Here is an 18,613-nt window from a genome sequence, read left to right as displayed (position 1 = left end):
AACACAGTTCTTTTAAATAACGACAATCTACAATTTATTTACTATGACTTCACACTTTACAATTCGTTCACACTGAAGTTATTCGTTTGACGCTTTAATTAAGACTGACTCGTTAGCAGCATGCGAGCGCTTTCATATATGACGGTGTGGCAATACGAGAACATTCTGGTAGCACTACAATATTCTGGCAACGCCAGAACATTCTTTGACAATGCTAGAAGGATCTACGACCATTAAGTTGTTCGTCTGGTGGCTACCAAACACATACACACTCACATAGATATATGCTCGCATTACTACAACAACAATGACAATAGACAATGAGATGAAATGAGAATGCAGAATAACAAAGCAAAGGGGTTGCTATTCTATGAGAGAGAGAGAACTAACATTTCGATAAGCAAACAAAAGAACATAAAAGAAATTCAGGAAAATACTAGAAAATGAATACATGATTCCAACAAGTGATAGCGAAATTTTATCGTTACAATTTGAAATTTTAAATTAACGGAAACTAATTTAAATAAGCATATATCTATAATTATCAAATTCGTAACACTGCCTCCCGCTTAAGCCTGTTCGTCCCGAACAGGCACAGAACCTGTTCCGTAAGGAGCCAATCGTTCCAGATGTACAACTTTCATCTTTGATCTTGGGCTGTCGTCCTTCTGAATCCGGTATACAACATCATTGATCTTCTTGATGACTTTGTATGGGCCTTCCCACCGTGTTTGCAGTTTGGGACACAGTCCTTTCTTTCGTTGCGGGTTAAATAGCAGAACCAATTCTTCTTCTTGGAAGCCCTCAGTATTTACAGCACGATCGTATCTCGCCTCCATTCTGTTGTTGACCATTTTTATTTTGTTGCGCACTGATTCGTGAACTTCACCGAAAGTGTTTGGGATGTCGTTTCTGTTTTCTTCCATGGCGAGCTCATTAGGTTTAGCGCCGAATATCAGATCTCCAGGCAACTTCAACTCAGTTCCGAATAGAACATTTGCCGGTGTTCGAGAGGTGGAATCATGAATGGCAGATCTATACGACAGCAAAAACTTTGGTATATGCTCGTCCCAGTCCCTCTGGCCGTTGTCCACTACTTTTCGAAGATGTTCCTCCAGAGTGCGATTAAACCTTTCTACCATGCCATCGGATTGTGGATGTAATGGCGTAGTCCTCGTTTTCTTGATACCAAGGGATTCACACATCTCTTTGAATATGGCCGATTCAAAATTTCTTCCCTGGTCTGAGTGAATCTCGGACGGCACACCGTAGCGACATATCCAGTTTTTGTTGACCACATCCACAATCGTTTTTGCCTCTTGGTTTGGAATTGCATACACCTCCGGCCATTTGCTGAAGTAATCCATGACCACAAGGACATAACGGTTTCCAGAATCACTTACTGGGAAAGGGCCTGCCACGTCCATTGCTATTCTTTCAAACGGGGCTCCTGGTCTATATTCTTGCATAGGACCTCGACTTTTCCTTGTTGGACCTTTCGCCTTCATGCACTTCTCGCAATTGGCTACCCATTCAGCAATTGATTTCTGGCATCCAACCCAGTAGAATCGTTGCTTCACTTTCTCGGCGGTTTTGGTTATTCCCAGATGACCTCCACTGGGACCATTATGGAACTCCGCCAAAACGTCTCTTATTTTGGAATCTGGAACGATGATCAAATTTCGGCTGCTCTTGCCATCTTCGCTTTCCCATTTACGTTGTAGGGATCCATTGACTAGAACTAAACTATCCCATTGAGCCCAGTATGATTTCATAAGTGGACTTTCGGCTGCGATGTCTTTCTTACTGGGCTTCTCGTTCTCTTCCTTTGCCGAAATAATTTTGTTCAAAATGGGATCTTTACGCTGTTCTGTTGGCCAGTCCACTCCAGATTCGATGTGTAACAGCCGAATATCAACAATCTCCTCCTTATGTTCAGCTTTCGAGCAGTGCTTGCATTCTATACTGCAAGGTCGACGTGACAAAGCGTCAGCGTTACCGTGTTTTCCACCTTTTCTATGCTCGACACTGAAATCATAGCTTTGGAGCCTCTCGATCCAACGTGCCAATTGAGCTTCCGGATTCTTGAATTGGAGCAACCATCGTAGAGCTGAGTGATCAGTCCTGAGCAAGAAGTGTTGTCCATACAAATATTTATGATAATGTTTTACACTCTCTATGACGGCTAGCAGCTCTCGTCGCGTTACACAGTAGTTCTTTTCGGGCTTGGACAACGTTCGGCTGAAATATCCGATGACCTTCTCCTTGCCGTCTATCTGTTGAGATAGGACACCCCCAATACCATCCGCGCTAGCATCTGTATCCAAAACAAATTTTTCGCCCGGAATAGGATACGCTAGAACAGGAGCTGAACATAAAAGTTCTTTTAAATGTTGGAATGAATCCTCCTGTTCGTCGCTCCACTGGAACTTCTGACCTTTTTGCGTCAATTTATGGAGACTAGCGGCGATGCTGGCGAAGTTTGGGACGAATCGTCGGTAATATGTACATAACCCAAGGAAACTTCTTAATTCGTGGAGATTTCGAGGTCGTGGCCAATCTCTGACAGCTTGGATTTTGTCTTCATCGGTGGATATGCCCTCTGCAATCACATGATGACCCAGGTATTTAACTTCCCGCTGGAAAAGGGAGCATTTCTTTGCGTTAAGGCGTAGACCAGCGGCTGACAATTGCTGGATAACATCTTTCAAGTTCTTAAGGTGCTCGTCAAATGTTTTGCCCATCACTATGATGTCTTCCAAGTATATCAAGCACGATTTCCCCTTCAGTACCCGCTCCATCAATCTTTCGAAGGTAGCCGGAGCGTTGCAGAGCCCGAGCGGCATTACATTGAATTGCCAGAGACCGCCATTAACACCAAAAGCCGTCTTTTCCTTGTCTTTCTCGGCGATCTCTACTTGCCAATATCCACTCTGCAAATCGAGCGTAGAAAACCATGTTGTTCCGGCTAGTGTGTCCAACGTGTCATCAATGCGTGGAAGCGGATAACTGTCCTTTTTGGTGACATCATTCAGTTTTCTGTAGTCCACGCAGAATCGGGTACTTCCATCTTTCTTTTTGACCAGCACAACTGGGGAACACCAAGGACTTGATGACGGCTCGATCACACCACTCTCCGCCATTTCCTTTATGAGCTGTTGAACTTCGTCCCTTTTTGCCAGGGGAACACTTCGTGGTGCCTGTTTTATGGGCCTTTCTTCTGCGGTTTTAATTTCATGTTTCACTACAGATGTTCTTCCTTGATTTCCCTTTTCAGAAGCAAAAGCAGAGGCGTTTTTCCACAACAATTGCTTGGCTTTATTTCTCTCTGACGGCGATAGATGACGTGTCCAAGCCTCGAAATACCCTTCTAGATGTTTTCTCACTGCTCCATGTGTCTTTGATGAGTTGCCTTCCAAATTGACTATTGCCTCGGCTGGTGTACATTTTCCAATATAAGAAAATTTTACAATTTGCTCATGATTGTCAGACAAGTTCAAGACACGAACTGGTATTAGTCTCTCTTCGTTCGTTGTTACCAGGGCATTTGCTATCAAGATGTTGTTGCTTTTGTTTTCTGCTGGTTCAACAACCCACAATTGGCCGACTTCACAATCTCCATCCATAGAAACCCATATAATTGCTTCGGCATTCGGTGGTATAGACTCTGACTGGCTCGTTGTCAAACGTCTGACAGGTGTATTCTCGTCGTATCCCACGTTTACCTTTATTTCGGCATCGCACCATGTCATTACACGACGCTTCATATCCAAATTGAGACCAAAAGCAATCATGAAATCCGCTCCAATTATAACTTCGTCTACTATATCGGCCACAATGAAATCATAAGTAACGGATTTGTTAGCAATAGTTAATTTTACGGTGACCTTTCCATATACGGTTGCGGGTTCCCCTGTAGCCGTACGTAGCTTGACTCCAATCAGTGGTGTAACTTTTCCTTTTACTAAATCAGATCTAATGATAGACTTTGATGCACCAGTATCCAACGTCAAAGTACGCTTGTCGCCATTAATAACACCCGCAATAGTTAAATTGTTATTTTTCTGTTGAACTATTGCTATGGAGATGGTGGGGCCATCGTCTGTGGGAGCCAGCTCTTGCCCCGCTGAACTAGCTCGATTTAGTTTAAAGGTGACTCACTTGACTGTGGGGTCACCTTCTTATGGCTATTGTTTAATGGAGATGGTGATGTGGACCTTGACCGTTTGCGTCGTGCTTTGCATTCTCGAGCTAGATGTCCAGGCTTATCACAGTTATAGCACTTCATTCTGGATTTTGTTGTTTCCTGCTTCATTTCTTGCATTGCCTGCTTAACGGCTTCTTTCACTGAATCAATCACGGAATTTGATTCGTCATTCTCAGTCTCCACCTTACGTACTTTGTGAACTTGAGGACGTGCTAGTACTCTCGCTGTCTCTTGTGCAAGGGCAAATGTTACAGTTTCCACAAATGTAGCTTTTTGTGACGCATATGTTGCACATTTTATGTCTGGGTCTCGAATGCCATTCACAAAGGTCTCAATTTTGATGCGGTCAACAAGTGGGTGACTCTCTCCTGGGTATGCCAAAAGCACCAACCGCTCAACCTCTGTTGCAAAGTCTTGTAGAGTCTCATTTGACTTCTGTACTCTTCCTCTTAATTCCATTCTGAAGATGTCTTGCTTATGTTCTCCGCCGTACTTACGTTGAAGTGCCGCTATTACTTCATTATAATTATTTCTAGAGGCAGCGGGAATGCTTTGTATCACATCAGCGGCGTTGCCCTTTAATGCCAATAGAAGTTCAATTGCTTTGTCATTATCGTTCCATAAATTTCTAGAAGCAACCATTTCAAATTGGAATTTGAATACATCAAATGAAGTTGAGCCATCGAAAGCAGGAGGTTTGGTTTTTGAGCCCTCGATGACGCGCACTGGTCCACCTTTAATTTCCAGCTCTGACATTTTTCTTTCAATGTGTAGAAACTTCTCATCATGAACCATAATTTTCTCATCCACAGAAATAATCTTCTTATCCAGTTCCCCAATTTGGCTTTCGATATGGTCCACACGTTTTCCCATGCCTTCAGCAATTTGTTGAAGATTCTCATTTAGAATTCTAGAATATTCGTCCATCTTTTTTGAATTTTCGTCGAATTTTTCTTCCAATTTTCTAGAATTAGCTTCCATCATTTTTCTAGAATTCTCTTGCATTTTTAGAGAATTTTCTTCCATCATTTTGCTCAAAATATTGACCATCGATGTGTAATCAACAACATTAGAAGCTACAGATGGAGTTTCCAAGGCGCTGGCTACTACTGATTCGTCAAGATCTTCCTTATAATCGAACTCATGTGTTTCGATATCAATACTGCGCCGCTCGAACTCTTCCAGTAGTCGCTTTTGTAATTGAGCCTTGTTTCCTGTTGTCGGCAGCTCCAGTTTGCTCAATTCCTTTTTTAAGTCTTCCACACGAAGCTCATTAAACTTCATTGTAGATTTTTTTCCGTTATTTCACTTCCGACACCAATTGTTACGTTTTTATATTTAGGCGTTTTTAATTACCCGACAATTAAAACACAGTTCTTTTAAATAACGACAATCTACAATTTATTTACTATCAGCCGTATTCATAAAAAGTTAATTGACGTTTATGAACGATTGATAAATTATTTCGTGAAAAATAGCATTCATAAACGATTAATAGCTTACCAAACCTTTAACAAGTCTTTGGTAAATTGTAAAAAGTTATTGTAGGATGTACCCTTCTTTAACTCTTTGATAAAATAGCAAAATGCTTTTTTGGGCAATACCTATAAATTTATCGCTGTTTTATGCTATTTTGTATATCATTATATGCCAATGCATATAAAATGGGCGATCTTTTCTTATAATAACCCTATTTTGATGTAATTTTTCAAAATACCAATCCAAATAAGAGAACTGCAGAAATAGACGTACAAAATTCATACCAACCAATATTATGTAAATTTAACGTCATCTTAAACTTTCTTTTGTTACTTTAATGAAAAATGCGTCGAAAATAAGCTCGAGAAATTAAATAGATGAATACCATTTGATTAGTGATGTGTTTTTAATCACAATAGACTTTATATTCGAATACAATCCGGTTCGATTAATACTAATATTGACCCAATAAACACAAACGTTTGAAAAATACTAAAATTCAATAATTTTTCAAACATTTTTTCAAAGGATTAGGGTAATATTCAAGTTGAGAAATTGTTGAGAAAATCGCGTTCTCAACAAAAAACAGACATTACCCTCAACAGTAAAATTCAACACAATAGCAATAATTTCTCAATTGTAATCCTCAAATTGAAATGCATCGCTACTCAATAATTTCTCAAACAGTTTTCAATGTGAGAAAAATAAAAAATTACCATTATTGCGAATACTTTCAAACCACAATTTGTATGAAAGTCAATCCTAGTTCTAACTGAAAGTCAATACTAAATTTCTAGGGATTTTGTAAATTTTATTATTTTTTTCGTTAACAAATATAATAATCTTAAAAATAACATTAATAATATATAAAAATAATAATATAATACCAATCAAAATGTAATTATCTTATTAAACGTATTAATAAATAAAACTATGAATACAACTTTAAATATCTTAAACATTTTTACATGTATAATTCCATTTCCTTCATAATGTTGGTGTCATTAATATGCTGGCAATTTGAAATAATTACTATCGAGGAACTTGCTGGCTTGTGTGTTAAAATAGATTCCAGCAAGGGGAAATCACAAAATATCAAATTGATGACGGGATGTAAATTGATGTAATGCACATTTTCATCCAGAAGTTCTTGATATAGGAATTGTTGCACTTTGGTTTAATTGATTGCACTTTGTAAGTTTTCTGAAAACTTTTCTTTGTTGTTTCCTTCATCGGTTTTTCATCGGCCAACATCTTCCAAGAATATACCATTCAATGATTTTAGTTTTCTGCAAAACAATCGAGTTTTGTGATTTCCATTATGTTTTCATTTCACTTTTTATTTTGACTTACCAATTTGTATTTCCTCCAACTGACCACGTACTTCGTGATTTCCTCAAGAACGTTGGTGTTACAAAATTGTTATTAAAATACTGGCAATTTTCAGGAACTTGATGACCAGATAATTGGAATAAATTTCCAGCAATTTCAATTCACAAAATAACAAATTAAACCGATGATGCACATTTTCATCCAGAAGTTCTTGATATAGGAATTGTTGCACTTTGTTTTAATTGGTTGCACTTTGTAAGTTTTCTGAAAACTTTTCTTTGTTGTTTCCTTCATCGGTTTTTCATCGGCCAACATCTTCCAAGAATATACCATTCAATGATTTTAGTTTTCTGCAAAACAATCGAGTTTTGTGATTTCCATTATGTTTTCATTTCACTTTTTATTTTGACTTACCAATTTGTATTTCTTCCAACTGACCACGTACTTCGTGATTTCCTCAAGAACGTTGGTGTTACAAAATTGTTGTTATTAAAATACTGGCAATTTTCAGGAACTTGATGTCCAGATAATTGGAATAAATTTCCAGCAATTTCAATTCACAAAATAACAAATTAAACCGATGATGCGATATAAATTAAACTATATCACATCGATAGTTTAATTTATATCGCATCATCGGTTTAATTTGTTATTTTGTGAATTTCGAATTATCATCCAGTAGTTGTTGATATAGAAAAGCATAAATACCAAGTTTTTTTGGCTGCACTTTGATTTATGGAAACTTTCTCTTCTCGATAAGCCACTACCATTTTTCATCGGCCAGCCTCTTAATGTGTCCAAGAATCAGCATCCAAATATTTTAGTTGTCTGCAAAGAGATTTGAGTTTAGTGACTTCCTTAAAGGTTTAATTTCGTGTTTTAGTTTTACTTACCAATTATTATAAGCAATTTCAATTGATTATTAAAAAATTTCCACATTTTTGTATTTCTTCCACGAACTTTGTTGTCAAAAGTAGTATTGAAAACCATGTGGTTTTTTCGTTGCATTTCAGGGTAGTGTTTTGTCAAAGTTTTCTCCAATTATCTTCAACACATTTTCAAAGTTTTCGTCAACATTTTGCCAAATTGGTTGTAATTCGCAAACAATTTGAAGATGAATTGAAGATGAGCTTTTTCAAGTCAAGTTGAATTTATGTTGAAAATGATATTTACCCTCAAACTGAAGAGGTGTTGCATTTGAAAAACGCTCATCCTGTGTTTATTGGGGATACTAACATATTGACTAATTATAAAATGATTGTATATTGTGTGTACCCTGCCAGCATTTCAAAGTTCCATTTCAACCTCATCGTTACCACAGACTCATAAATGTCACTTCAACCATCATGAAAAGGTACATCAAAAAGTACATGCAAGTAATTTGCAATCCCTACTGTTAAAAAGCCATTTTTTTGTGAAACGCCAAGCGCAACCAGCTTGTTATATTTTAATTAAATAAAAACGAAAATAAAGTTCTGAAAACATAGATTATACGCTTAAAATTGTGAAAGGTATATTGGTGAACAATTTGGTGATTTTCCAAATGGAATAAAGTGATTGTTTTTCAGATATTTTACAGACACGCTGCCTCCATGGAATAAAAACACTGGTTGATAGACGCAGCAACATGTAACTCGCTACTTGTAACTCAACATCATCATTAATGCCAAAAATTATGTTAAATGTAATGTGATAGTGGTATAAATGTTATATTTTTAATAATTTGTAAATGTTTAATCAAATTAATAAATATCTAAACAAACGTGTTTTACTCGACCACAATGATTCTTTTACAACTATCTTAAAATGCACTTTTTCTGATTGTTTGGAGGGTCCCTTATTGGCGTCGTTCTAAATTGATCTATAAAGGCACCTAATAATTGCACTCATGCGAAACATTTTTGTAGTAACTTGGCGTGGTACAACTTCTCAATAGTGACGGCGCTTTTCCGACGAGTTTTTGATGTCGTATATGATTGTTTTCGACGTAGTGGGGATTCTCAAAAGAGTCCCCAAATTCAAAAACTGTTGGCAGGGTAATGCATTCTCAACCGGTTATAATTCGATCTTCATCACTACGATGAAAATGACAAGATGTAACGACATGTGTTGCCACCTTATCACTAAAAACGCATGATAACTATAATAGTGTTATTAATGAATAATGAATACCTATTTTTATATAAGGCTTATAGAATAAAAAGAGCGTAATAGCTATCACTGGTTTAGAGTGCACGTTAATGATTTTTTATGAATAAGGCCGTATGACTTCACACTTTACAATTCGTTCACACTGAAGTTATTCGTTTGACGCTTTAATTAAGACTGACTCGTTAGCAGCATGCGAGCGCTTTCATATATGACGGTGTGGCAATACGAGAACATTCTGGTAGCACTACAATATTCTGGCAACGCCAGAACATTCGTTGACAATGCTAGAAGGATCTACGACCATTAAGTTGTTCGTCTGGTGGCTACCAAACACATACACACTCACATAGATATATGCTCGCATTACTACAACAACAATGACAATAGACAATGAGATGAAATGAGAATGCAGAATAACAAAGCAAAGGGGTTGCTATTCTATGAGAGAGTAAGAACTAACATTTCGATAAGCAAACAAAAGAACATAAAAGAAATTCAGGAAAATACTAGAAAATGAATAGATGATTCCAACAAGTGATAGCGAAATTGTATCGTTACAATTTGAAATTTTAAATTAACGGAAACTAATTTAAATAAGCATATATCTATAATTATCAAATTCGTAACAATATTAATATGTGGTGGGAGTCTATTTCTTATTTCAGTTATGAGTGCTTTGTGAATTTAATACAAACGTTTAAATGCCACCTTTATCACGTTCAGAAATTCGCCTCTTGACTTTTCTAAAGAATATCCTACAATACAAATATTGATAAAAACAGAATCAATAGCACCTTCTTAACAATAAAATTTTCTATTTGGCAATATTGTTGAGTTTCTTAAGCTTTTGAAAGTCTAATCTGAATTTTTGTATGAGAAGATATCGTCAATTAAACTTAATACTGTTCAACTTGGAAAAAGCACCAAAACCACTAAACGAAAATGGCAGAAAGCACAAAGTTGGTGCATTTTTGAAAAGGCACTAAAAAGGTAATTTGGAGCTTTTTGGAAATCAAAAAGCACTAAATTTGGTGCTAAAAGCACCAAGTTGGCATCACTGCCTTCACGGCGTTCACCCTGTATATCTAATGCGCTTTACAGACTATCAGTTATTCCGGACGGAATGTCGGTGTTTGTATAGAATCTTACAATGTGTCGGTTCGATACGACTTGTCGGCGATGACTAAATAATCGGTAAATGTGTTATCGATCCCATAAACATGCAGCAGTATCGATTATGCCGTCGGACTTAACTTATAATGTGCACAATATATGGGATATGTTCGACACGAGCACTGTCGTCCGGAATAACTGATAGTCTGTAAATCGCATAACAAAGTTTTGACGTTTTTTATTGCCTTTGCCCAATAAACACAGGATGAGCGTTTTTCAAATGCAACAACTTTTCAGTTTGAGGGTAAATATAATTTTCAACATAAATTCAACTTGACTTGAAATAGCTCATCTTCAATAAATCTTCAAACTGTTTGCGAATTACTTCCAATTTGCCAAAATGTTGACGAAATCTTTGAAAAGTTGTTGAAGATAATATGAGAAAACTTTGACAAAACACTACCCTAAAATGCAACGAAAAACCCATGTGGTTTTCAATACTTATTTGTGCAACGAAGTTCATGGTCAATTGCAAGAAATAAAAAAATGGAAAATTTTAGACAAATAACCAAATAGTTTATAAAAATAGGTAAGTGAAAATAAAAAATGAAATAAAACTTTAAGGAAGTCACTAAATGTATATCTCTTTGCAGAAAACTAAAATTATGGATTCTACGTTCTTGAAAATATTAGAAAGCTGACCGATGAAAAAATGGTGGACAATTAACTGGAACTGCTTCAAATAGTTTATAATAATTGGTACGTCAATATGAGAAATTAAATCAACACTTTAGAGAAGTCACTAAATTTAAATCTCTTTGCAGAAAACCAAAATCTTTGGATGCTACATTCTTGCAAACATTAAGAAGACGACCAATGAAAAATGAGTGGCTTATCGACAAGAAAAAGTTTCCAGAAACATTACAAGTGCAACCAATTAAAATTGTTAAAAACAACAAATTGTTGAAATCAACAACTTCTGGATGAAATTGGGCATCACATCGTCAGTTTAATTCATATGCTATTATCAGTTTAAAATGGATATTTTGTGAATTCCTTCTGCTGGAAATCAATTCTAACACGCGGTCCAGTACGTTCCTAATTTCAAATTGCCCGCTTGTTAATAAATTTTAATGCTGTTTTATGACACCAAAAGGAAGGAAAACGAATTATCAATGCAAAAGTGTTTACTAATAATGTTTAAGATATTTAAAGTTTTGTTGTTTTTTTTTTTTTGTTCTTATTTGTTGATATGTTTAATAAGATTATTATTTATCGATTGGTATTGTAGTGTATTATGTAGTGTAGTGTATTATTATATATTTTATTTTGATGAAAATGAATAAATTATACAAAATTCATAGAATTTTGGCTTTGACTTTCAATTTGAAGTGGGGATATCATTCATACAAATTTAGGTTGAAAAGTATTTGCAACGATGTTAATTTTGAATTTGACTCGCATCGAAAATTGTTTGACAAATTATTGAGTAGCGATGTATTTCAATTTGAGGATAACACTTGAGATATTATTGCTAATGTGTTGAATTTCACTGTTGAGGGTAATGTCTTTTTTTTTGTTGAGAATGCGATTTTCTCAACAATTTCTCAACTTGAATATTACCCTAATCCTTTGAAAAAATGTTTGAAAAATTGTTGAAATTTAGCATTTTTCAAACGTTTGTGTTTATTGGGTGGATATACCCAAGGTACACTTATTATGAGGTAGAGTTAAAAACATACACAACTTTCTTCATGCAACCCTGTGCGCTTTGATGTACACCATCAGTCATATTCATTTGTATGTATAGGCCGGTACTCTGTTCGCTTTTCGCGTTGAAACTCCATACGAAACCAAAAAATGCGAAAAATTTGCGAAATTTTTTCCATTTGTGATACTTTGTTTTTTCGTGTTGAAAAACTGACGTTTATAGCACGGCGCCATTTGCAATGTGAATTAAGAAATAATTTATTTATTATAAACTATTTGTGCGGGTTTATAAATCAAACACGGACCATATTTTTGTTCCGAAACTATACAAAGGATCAAAGGAATAGCAGATCAATTGCCCAAGGAAAAATAAAATGTTATTTTGTAAAAACAAGCAACAACCACCACCTTAATTCAATATCGCTCCCTGTAAAATAGCGCTCCAAGCTACCTAAAAAAACGCCGCTTTCTATGTGCGAAATAATGGTTTCCATAAAAATTTTTCGCAAGAATGAACATAGTACCGGCCTTATTGTGTTAAAAAAAAATAAATGCGCTTTACAGACAGTTATTCCGTACGGAATGTCGGTGTTTGTAAATAATCTTACAGTGTGTCGGATCGATACGACTTGTCGGCGATGACTAAATAATCGGTAAATGTGTTATCGATCCCATAAACATGCGGTAGTATCGATTATGTCTTCGGAATTAACTTATAATGTGCACAATATATGGGATATGTTCGACACGAACTGGCAGTCGTTAAAGCGCATTAGCCGCTAAAATCACCATTTTCTCACGATTACTTTTCTTTAATAATCCATTTTAAGGAATACAAACTTTGTGAAAATTTGCTTTGGGCTATTCCCCATCAAGTTATAATGAAATCTGCAACAAATATGTATAATTTTATGCCTTTTTTTACTGATTTAGTTTTCACTTTAGTAAAAAAAATACGATTTTAAGGTAAGTACTATGTTCGCTTTTCGAGTTGAAATTTTCGCGGTTACTTTATTAAAATACTTCAATATAAAGCAGATAAATTAACTCAATTGATACGCAGTTTCAAAGTTCCATTTCAACCTTATCGTTACCACAGACTCGTAAATGTCACTTCAACCATCATGAAAAGGTACATCAAAAAGTACATGCAAGTAATTTGCAATCCCTACTGTTAAAAAAAGCCATTTTTTTTTTGTGAAACGCCAAGCGCAACCAGCTTGTTATATTTTAATTAAATAAAAATGAAAATAAAGTTCTGAAAACATAGATTATACGCTTAAAATTGTGAAAGGTATATTGGTGAACAATTTGGTGATTTTCCAAATGGAATAAAGTGATTGTTCTTCAGATATTTTACAGACACGCTGCCTTGATAGACGCAGCAACATGTAACTCGCTACTTGTAACTCAACATCATCATTAATGCCAAAAATTATGTTAAATGTAATGTGATAGTGGTATAAATGTTATATTTTTAAGAATTTGTAAATGTTTAATCAAATTAATAAATATCTAAACAAACGTGTTTTACTCGACCACAATGATTCTTTTACAACTATCATAAAATGCACTTTTTCTGATTGTTTGGAGGGTCCCTTATTGGCGTCGTTCTAAATTGATCTATAAAGGCACCTAATAATTGCACTCATGCGAAACATTTTTGTAGTAACTTGGCGTGGTACAACTTCTCAATAGTGACGGCGCTTTTCCGACGAGTTTTTGATGTCGTATATGATTGTTTTCGACGTAGTGGGGATTCTCAAAAGAGTCCCCAAATTCAAAAAATGTTGGCAGGGTCTTGTTCCTCTAGATTTCGGCAAGACTTTACAGGAATATGTTTGTTTTCATTTATAATTTTGATTATTTCATGAAAAGCAATCGCGAAAATAAAGTGATTTTCAACTCGAAAACGGAACATAGTACCCACCCTTAGCGGTTAAACTCGAACTTAATACTCACCTTAAACTCGAACTTCCCTGCCAGCATTTGAAAGTTCCATTTCATCCTCATCGCTACCACAGACTCATAAATGTCACCACAACCATCGCGAACTGTGATGGGGGAAGCATATCAAAAAGTACAAAATGTACATGAAAGTATTTTGCCATCACTACTGTTAGAAGAGCCATTTTATTTTTTGTGAAACGCCAAGCGCAACCAGCGTGTTATATTTTATTTAAATATTTTTCCAGGCACGCTGTCTCCATCGAAAATAAACAAACTGGCTGATAGACGCTGCAATATGTAACTTGCTACTTAAAACTCAACATCATTCTTTTATTAATGCAAAAAATTATGTTAAATGTGATGAGATAAACCGAAAAATGTTATATTTATAAGAAATTATAAATGTTTAATCAAATCAATAAACATCTACACAATCGTGTTTTACTTGACCACAATGATTCTTCTACAATTACCTTAAAATGCACTTTTTCTGATAGTTTGCAGGGGTTCTTATTGGCGTCCTTCGAAATTGATCTAAATAGGCACCTAATAATTGCACTGATGAGAAACTTTTTCGTAGTAACTTGGCGTGGTACAACTTCTCAATAGTGACTGCGCTTTTCCGACGAGTTTTTGATGTCGTATATGATTGTTTTCGACGTAGTGGGGATTCTCAAAAGCGCCCCCAAATTTAAAAAATGTTGGCAGGGTTAATACCTACCTTAAGGAATGAAACTTATTTATTTGATTCTTTGGACTATTCATGATAAGCTATTTTCGGCTTTGAAAAGAGTAATCGTATATTCAGTTTGTTTTCACTTTTAATTTGGTTTGCTTTATGCGCTTTACAGACTATCAGTTATTCCGGACGACAGTGCTCGAGTCGAACATATCCCATATATTGTGCACAATATAAGTGAAGTCCGAAGGCATAATCGATACTGCTGCATGTTTATGGGATCGATAACACATTTACCGATTATTTAGTCATCGCCGACAAGTCGTATCGATCCGACACACTGTAAGATTCTTTACAAACACCGACATTCCGTCCGGAATAACTGATAATCTGTAAAGCGCATTAGTACTGGTCAAATATTAATTCGTTTTTCGTCGATTGAGAATGATGTGTTCAATAACAAAGCGTCTGAATTTTCCAGCATGAAACATCCAACGTCGTTTGTTTCTATTCGGCTTAGTTGTGTAATGGGACGACGGCAAATATAATGTCACAAAGTATAATTAACACATTCGTGAGCGTCGTTCGTCAAGCAAGGTTGTGTTTTTTCAAGGCTGAGCTTCACGGAACTTGATCACTGCGGTTTTTCGAAATCAAGAAGATTGTGAAATTCTATCTATTTGGTTTCTCTTTTCTTTTTGATTTGGAAAAGAAAAATTGTTACCTATTATTGGCAAGGTGTATTTGCTGATTTTTGTTTATAGGCGGTAAAAATGCCGAATGGGACTGAGGCAAATGTCCCGCCAATTCCACCACCACCGGACATTGGGCGAAGATGCAGATCTAGAAGCCGGAATAAACTAGGAGGAAGAGAGGAAAGTCTGGACAAGCAAGGCACTAAGGTACCGAGATTAGAGGGTCGCCGTGATGTTAAAACATCTGGAGGTTCTCAGGTGAACCAATCGACCATGCTGACTAATTCTAGCCGTGTTTATGAATATGATGCAACAAGCGAAGGCCCCTTTTTAACGTTTTTAGAAACTTTTACGTCTGGCAACGAAAGAAAGCCGATTAACACCATGGCTGCGGCTAGATTCCTCAAAACGTTAAATATACCCAATATTCTGGAAATTGTTAAAGTTGGGTATGGAAGAGTGAAAGTTGTCTTCAAAGATGGTGCTTCGGCAAATAACTTCGTGAAGGATGCCCGTTTAAGTGAAGGTGGATATCAGGCCAGAATATTGGCTCACTTCGTGTCTATAGTAGGAGTTATTTATAATGTACCGGAAGAAATTTCCACAGAGGAGCTAAAAGAGGATTTAAAAACCAATGAGACAACGATTTTGGATATTATTCGAATGACTAGAAAAGAAAGAGGAGAGACCATAAATACAAGGAGAGTGAAGGTCATCTTCAAGGGGCGCAAATTGCCAGAGGTTATTGACTATAGTGGTGCAAAATTGAGGGTACACCATTTTATCCCCTTTGGTCAATGCTATCGGTGTTTCCGATTTAACCATTTTGCAGATCACTGCAAATCACCTGCTAATTGTCGTATTTGCTTCCAACGCCACGAAGTGGTTGACCCGAATAATTGCAGTAACCCGATCACATGCTCTAACTGTGGACTGGCGCACCCTTCCAATAGCCGCGACTGCCCTGCAAGGGAAAAGGCTTTTAGAATTAAAAAAATCATGGTCGTTGAGAATCTATCCATCCGAGAGGCAAGATCTAAATATTCTGCCATTTTTTCGAATAGGTTTGATATTTTGGATCAAAATCTTGATGTGGCTTTTCCCCCCATTCGGCACAAGCCGAACTTTAAGCCTTTCGCTAATAACAGCAATGTGAGCAACAATCTTGATGCAGCAAAAGATCTTCATAAACAATTTTCGTTTGCGCGAGTCGCCAAACTGAATATAAATAAGGAACGAGAGGAGGCTAACGCAAGAAGGACACAAAAAGAGCACCAGGCTGCTTTACAAGAAGGTGAGACGTATAAAGCTCCAAACGGTGTAGGTATTATTGCAGCGGAGAATTTGAAGACATCTGGTTTTGAGAGAGCTATAAATGAATTAGCTAAGAAATTAAATAATTACATTGTTGTGGGTGCAAATGGCTCCGGAGGAGACCATTTGAACTTCATTCAAGATCTTCATCAAGATATGAATCGCTTTTTTGCTACGCAAGACGTCGAGTTGATAAAAGCTGGGGGGGCCACTAGCCTCTCAGTGTAATTTTGTTTTTTTCATTGTATTATTATTGTTAAAGAAAAGATGAGAATTTTACAACTGAATATTCAGAGCCTGAGAAAGAGAGAGAACAAAGATGTCTTGGAATTATTTCTTGAGACTAACAAGATAGACATAGCACTACTGTCTGAAACATGGTTGACTGATAATTCGACTACAAGCATTTGTAATTTTAATTATGTTTATAAGAACAGGAGTGATGGATATGGAGGTGTAGGCATCTACATTAGAAGAGATATATCATTTTCAATTTTGGACAAATTTCCTGTTGGGGAAGTGGTTGGTATTCGTACTCATAATTTGAGGAAAAATGTCTGTGTTGTTTCGGCTTACATACCACCTAATACCTCAAACGGTGCTTTTAAGGCGATTATTTCCAGTTTCATTGACTCTGTTGAGAACATGTCCCTTCCGATGATTTTTGGCGGTGATTTGAATGCCAAATCGCATCTTTGGGGGTCTCCAGTTTCTGATACGAGAGGTGACATTCTTGCAGATTTGATGTATGGTTCTTCTTTTTGCTGTCTCAACACTGGTGACTACACTTTTTCTGTTCGTGATGGCCAATTCTCTTTTCTTGATGTTACGTTCTGCAGAAACTTTGTTCGAAATCCGAGTTGGTCTGTTCGGAAGGCAAAACTGACTAACAGTAATCATTTTCCCATTGTAATTGAAATCTGTGATATTGATCCGGCACCAAGGGGTTTCTACAAAGTGTGCCATCGCCGTGTATTAGACGGTGTTAGTCGTTTGAGTGTGGGCACCTCATATGAGGAATTCAGTTCCAAAATGGATTCTATAATTCAAAATTGTTCGGAATACATAGATTCTAGGAACAAATATAAACCCAAACCATGGTGGGACCCCGAGGCCTCAAGATTATTTCGAAGGCGCAATGCTCTTAGATTGAAATATCACCGATACAGAACTTATGAGAACTGTCAAGATTGGATTATGGCTGACAATGAATTGAAGAACTATATTGGAACTTTAAAGAAATCGAATTTTCAAGCCTTCCTCTCTGAAGTCTCTTCGGCTTGCTCTCCGAGGGAGGTTTGGGATAAAGTGAAGAACGTGCGGAAATTTGGTAAGGAAAAAAATATAAACAACATCTGGAATGAGGAACAGAAAGAGTGTTTTATCAATATGGTCACAGAATCTGCTCCCATTAACATCCCGCCGCCGCTCTCAACTGATTTTAAAAATAGAGACCCATTACCTCAATTCGGAGTATGTGATTTTGAATCGTTCATTAGATCAAGAAATCCCGGATCTGCAGCTGGTGCTGATAAGATAACTTATGAAATGATTATTAATTTAAAGGACTCAGACAGAATTGCGTTTTTCGAAATCCTGAAGAAGCTTTTCGAGGACGGTATTTTTCCTAATTCCTGGAGGAGAATTCTTTTAACGCCGGTCCCAAAGAGGAACAAAGATGCCACCATGATCGTAAACTTTAGACCGATATCGCTTCTGAGTGTACATGTCAAATTAATAGAAGGTGTGCTGAAAAATCTGATTAATGAACATATCAGATCATTTAACCTGCTCCCTGAACGCTCTTATGCCTTTAGACCTCATCATTCGACAGCCATGTGCATAAACGACCTTGTGAATTTTGTGGCCGACCTGAAGTCGAGGTCAATGCATGTAATGGGTATGTGTGTTGATGTGGAGAAAGCGTATGATTGCACAGATATAGAGGTTCTGAAGGATGTCATGGAAATTTTGGGCTTTAAC

The 18,613-nt window shown here is 36.5% G+C and overlaps 3 long non-coding RNA genes across 3 annotated transcripts; 2 read left to right on the top strand and 1 right to left on the bottom strand.

The window, feature by feature from the left end:
- Positions 1–6,476: 6,476 nt before the first annotated feature.
- Positions 6,477–8,241, bottom strand: LOC142238722 (uncharacterized). Its single transcript, XR_012722798.1, has 4 exons — positions 7,912–8,241; positions 7,433–7,846; positions 7,040–7,368; positions 6,477–6,975 (listed from the first exon to the last, which is right to left on the bottom strand). It is a non-coding gene; the product is annotated as an uncharacterized LOC142238722 (long non-coding RNA).
- Positions 8,242–8,408: 167 nt separating this feature from the next.
- LOC142240686 (uncharacterized) lies at positions 8,409–8,800 on the top strand. The gene is made up of 2 exons (XR_012723354.1): positions 8,409–8,529; positions 8,587–8,800. It is a non-coding gene; the product is annotated as an uncharacterized LOC142240686 (long non-coding RNA).
- A 2,169-nt stretch (positions 8,801–10,969) lies between these two features.
- On the top strand, positions 10,970–11,648 carry LOC142241585 (uncharacterized). Its single transcript, XR_012723707.1, has 2 exons — positions 10,970–11,041; positions 11,107–11,648. It is a non-coding gene; the product is annotated as an uncharacterized LOC142241585 (long non-coding RNA).
- The last annotated feature ends 6,965 nt before the right edge of the window (positions 11,649–18,613 follow it).

Source organism: Haematobia irritans, chromosome 5 (genome assembly GCF_050003625.1).
Source record: "Haematobia irritans isolate KBUSLIRL chromosome 5, ASM5000362v1, whole genome shotgun sequence".
NCBI classification, from domain to species: Eukaryota; Metazoa; Arthropoda; class Insecta; order Diptera; family Muscidae; genus Haematobia; species Haematobia irritans.
This window is presented reverse-complemented; position numbering and strand designations above follow the sequence as displayed.